This window comes from Malus sylvestris, chromosome 13 (assembly GCF_916048215.2).
Source record: "Malus sylvestris chromosome 13, drMalSylv7.2, whole genome shotgun sequence".
NCBI lineage: Eukaryota > Viridiplantae > Streptophyta > Magnoliopsida > Rosales > Rosaceae > Malus > Malus sylvestris.
Genome location: NC_062272.1, coordinates 3,666,276 through 3,671,374, shown reverse-complemented (window position 1 = coordinate 3,671,374; position 5,099 = coordinate 3,666,276). Strand labels below are relative to the sequence as shown.

The following is a 5,099-nucleotide window of genomic DNA, read 5'->3' as shown; positions in this document are numbered from 1 at the left end:
ATGTAGGTTCAGAAATAAGACTAACCATGAGTTGGTTTGGAGATCCAGACGTCATTCCTTCAATCTCTGTGTGTCTGTTTTTGCTTCTCTTGGTTCTCATCAAGGTGTTTTACAAACTATGGTGCATTCCGATTCGAGTTCAGAATCGGATGATCTCGCAGGGAATCAAAGGCCCGTCTTACAGATTTATCCACGGAAACAACAAAGAAGTTGCCAGCATGAGAAAGGAAGCCATGAGCAGGCCCAAAAGTTTGTCACATGATGTATTTTCCATTGTTCTACCTCATATGCACTCATGGATCAAGATATATGGTAACGAACTCTTTAACTGACTTCAGTTTTCTTTTTAAATTTTGTTCCGAGAATAATTTTGGTCATTTTCCGTAATGTTAGGGAAGAATTTTCTCTAGTGGTATGGTCATCAACCTCTGTTGGTCGTTACGGAAACTGAACTGTGCAAAGAGATACTGATGAACAAAAATGGAGCTTATCAGAAAAGCAAGCCCCTAGGCAGTGCAAAGAAGCTGTTAGGAGATGGTCTCGTGACAACAACTGATGGTGAAAAATGGTCAAAACTGCGAAAGCTGGCCAACCATGCCTTCCATGGAGAGAGCTTAAAAGTAAGTTTATAACTTATAACACTTGTGTTAATTATATTTATTGAAGGGATCTGTTTATTGCATATTGCTATTGTTTCACTAGAGTATGCATTCGGAGATGATAGCTAGTACTGAGACAATGCTAGAAAGGTGGAAAATTCATGAAGGCGAGGAGGTTGAGGTGTTTGAAGAATTTCGGTTGTTAACTTCAGAAGTGATTTCTAGGACAGCTTTTGGTAGCAGCTACGTAGAAGGGAAGAACATTTTTGACATGTTATTGAAGTTATCTGCTTTAACATTTTCAAGTTCATTCAAACCCGGGTTTCCTGGCATCAGGTGACTTCCTTTTAACTGGACCTCAATCCTTATTACTAGTGAAAATAAAAAATATTTCCTGGCATTGGGTAACGTTTAGTGAATCAATATTGCAGTAAGTTTGTTAAAAGCCGCAGTGAGATTGAATTTCAGAAGCTTGAGAAAGGAATAAGGGACTCCCTAATGGAGATTGTTAAAAGAAGAGAAAGGAACCCAATAAATCGAGAAGCAAACAACTTTGGGAGTGATTTCCTTGGACAACTTTTAAAGGCTCATCACGATACCAATGATAACCAAGGGATTTCAATGGAAGATTTGGTTGACGAGTGCAAAACATTTTACTTGGCTGGACACGAAAGTACTGGCACAATGCTAGCTTGGACAGTCTTTCTTTTGGCACTCCATCCGGAATGGCAGGAGAAAGCAAGAAAGGAGGTCCAGCAATTTTTCGGCAAACAAACTCCAGATCCCAATGGCATTTCCAATCTCAAAACAGTAAGAAAGTCAAGAATTCAATGAAATGCTTTTCTAAGTGCAGAAATGCTTAATTTAAGTTTCAAATCCTGATTTCTTCATTTTCAAGAGTGCAGATGACTATGATCGTGAACGAGTCTCTGAGGTTATATCCTCCTGTTCTTTCCCTTGTCAATAGGAAAGTTGAAAAGGAAACTAGGCTGGGAAGGCTTGTTCTTCCTGCTAACCTCCACTTGGTGATCCCAATTTCACCACTTCACTATGATCCTCAGTTGTGGGGACAGGACGTGCAACTTTTCAAACCAGAACGGTTCTCAGAAGGAGTTGCTAAAGCTACTAATGATAACATTGCCGCATTCTTACCCTTTGGAATGGGACCTGGAGTTTGTGCAGGCTCAAACTTTGCCACCACTGAAGCAAAGATTGCCCTTTCAATGATTCTACAACGCTATACATTCACTCTTTCCCCGACCTATACTCATTCGCCCTCTGTATTCCTTACAGTCCGTCCACAACACGGAGTTCAAATAATGCTACACGCACTGTGAACTGTGAAGACCATATTAGTATAGAATGGGTATATTTCATTGATTTGTTTATAGGTACAGGTCTGTGATTATATACACTTTGAATACAATCCTAATATGGTAAATACAATCATACTTGAATGACTGAATCAATCCTAATCAAAATAGAATAGGAAAGACAGCATAGCATATATCATAGTTGACTTTCATACGGAGGAGCCGATTGTGCGGTAGATGGAGCAGATTGTGTTGTTGACGAATTGATCTCCTTTGATGTAGGAGATTCCTTAATACGCCCCCGCAAGACGGTGGCACCATTTGAGACACCGATCTTGGAACGAAGGAGATGGAAACGAGGACGTGGCAAGGACTTGGTGAGAGCGTCAGCAAGCTGATCAGTAGTGGAGACATGAGACACTTGAAGAAGACCACGAGTGACACGATCCCGTACAAACTGAAAATCAATATCGATATGTTTCATACGGGAATGTAGGACAGGATTAGCACAATAGAACATGGCTCCAATGTTATCACAAGAAACAACCGGTGTTGTGGGGAGAGAAATGCCAAGTTCACGCAGTAAGGACTGAATCCATATGAGTTCAGCATGGTGGCAGCAATGGCCCGATATTCGACTTCGGTGGAGGAGCGAGAGACAGACCGCTGCTTACGAGAGCTCCAAGAGATGAGATTTCTACCGAGATAGACAACATAGCCAGTCGTAGACTTGCGATCATCACGGTCACCAGCCCAGTCAGCATCGGAAAAGGCATAGAGACGAAGAGAGGGGCGACGACAAAGATGAAGGCCAAAGGAAATTGTACCCTTCAAGTAGCGAAGAAGACGCTTGAGTGCCTGCCAGTGAGTCTCGGAAGGAGAATGCATGAATTGAGAGAGCTTATTGACTGCGAAGGAGATGTCAGGGCGTGTAAGGCTTAGGTATTGAAGACCACCAACAAGACGACGGTAGGGAGTGGCATCCGTTAGGGAGGAGCCATCATGGAGCATGAGTGAGTTAGTGGTGGAAAGAGGCGTACTGACAGCCTTTGCACCATCCATCTTGGCAGTGACGAGAAGATCATGAATGTACTTGTGCTGAGAGAGGAAAAGGCCAGTGGATGTGGGAAGAACCTTAACACCAAGAAAGTAATGTAATGAGCCCAGGTCCTTGATGGAGAACCGAGTTGCCAATAGTTGGATGAACTTTGCTACAAGTGAGGAATCGTTGCCTGTAATAAGAAGATCATCAACATAAACCAAAAAATAAATTACAGCAGTCCCATTTTTCAAGAGAAAGAGTGAGGCATCAGAGATGGCATTGACAAAGCCATGGGAGAGCAGAAATGAGTGTAATTCCTTGTACCATGCCTGGGGAGCCTGTTTGAGGCCATAGAGGGTTTTCCTCAATTTACACACATGAGATGGATGATTAGAGTCAACAAAACCAGGCGGTTGGACCATATAGACATTTTCACGGATTGTGCCATGAAGGAAAGCATTGGTAACGTCCAACTGACGAATTGGCCACCCATGAGTCACGGCAAGATGCAAAACAATGCGTATGGTAGTAGGTTTGACCACCGGACTGAAAGTATCTGAAAAATCAACACCAGGGCGTTGGTGAAAACCCTTGGCAACTAAGCGTGCCTTGTACCTGTCAATAGTGCCATCAGGATGCCGTTTGATACGAAACACCCACTTACAACCAATGAGATTATGAGAGGGGAGGGAAGGAACGAGCTCTCATGTACCATTGCGAATTAACGCATTGAACTCAGTGGACATTGCTTGCCGCCAAAGAGGATCCTTGACGGCATGGGAAACACATGTCAGTTCAACTGAGGAGAGAATGGGATGTTTAGTAGCAGTCATAGCATACCGAGGATTGGGTTTGTGGATACCGGATTTGGCACGGGTGATCATGGAATGATCGGGGAGCACAGAAGGTATGGGGGGGTTGGGGGGTGTGGGTTAGAGGATGGAAAGGTGACAACAGTCCTATGAGGGTTTCTAGTGTATGTACGAACGGGGTTGAGGGGAGGAGGTGGCTGGACGTGGTCAGTTTGGGCTGGAGAATGTGGTGGGGTGAATAGAGGTGTGGTAGAGGTAGGGGCCAAGGCGTGGTGGTTGGGTGACGGTAAGAGAGGAGTGGTAGCAGCAGTAATAGGGGCTGGGGCAGCGGATGGTGACGGTTCTGAAACAGGGGCAGATTCTGATGAAGATGATGTGACATATGGTGGCAGCGAAAAAGAAACAACCGACTCAACAGGCCTGGTAGGGAAGTGTACAGGAATATGAGTAACTGGAGAAAGAGATGAGACCCAAGTGTGAGAGTTATCAACAGTGACATGGGGAATGGAGGAAGGGAGGTTGGCAAGAGGAAAAGTGGACTCATCGAATTGAACATGCCAAGAGATAAAAAGTTTGTTGGAGGAAAGATCAAGACACTGAAAAGCACTTTGATTAGATGAGTAACCAAGGAAGAGACATGGGCGGGAACGAGGGAGTAATTTATTGGAATTGTAAGGACGTAACCAAGGAAAACACAAGCACCCAAATGTACGAAGACGGGAGTAATTGGGTTGTTCATCAAAGAGTTGAGTGAATGGGGAGAGATTATGAAGAAGCGGAGTAGGCATGCGGTTGATAAGATAGGCAGCTGTTTTAAAGGCATAAGACCAATAGGTGAGAGGTAAAGAAGCTTGATGAAGAAGGGTGAGACCAGTTTCAACAATATGACGATGTTGTCGTTCGGCGACTCCATTGTGTTGAGGAGTGTGAGGTGGTGTAAGAAGATGGGTGATGCCATTGGATGAGAGAAAATGTTAGAGTTTGATGAATTCGCCCCCACCATCAGTGTATAATCTAGTGATTTTTCTTTTGAAGTAATTTTCGACAAGTGCTTTGAAGGTGACAAAAGTGGAAAACACATCAGAATTCTTTTTGAAAGGGTAGAGCCATATGTATTTTGTAAAATGGTCAACAAAGATAACATTGTAGGAAAAACCATCAATAGAAGAGTACGGAGCAGGGCCCCAAACATCACTATAAAGGAGGTCTAATGGACCATAACTGGTGAGAGACGAAGTACCAAACGGGAGCCGATGGCTTTTATTACATAGACATGAATGACAAACAGACTCGAACAACCTGGAAGACACATTAATGGAAGACATACGAAGGA

The 5,099-nt window shown here is 43.6% G+C and overlaps 1 pseudogene; it reads left to right on the top strand.

The window, feature by feature from the left end:
- LOC126594964 (cytochrome P450 CYP749A22-like) lies at positions 1–2,064 on the top strand (annotated as a pseudogene).
- Positions 2,065–5,099: the final 3,035 nt, after the last annotated feature.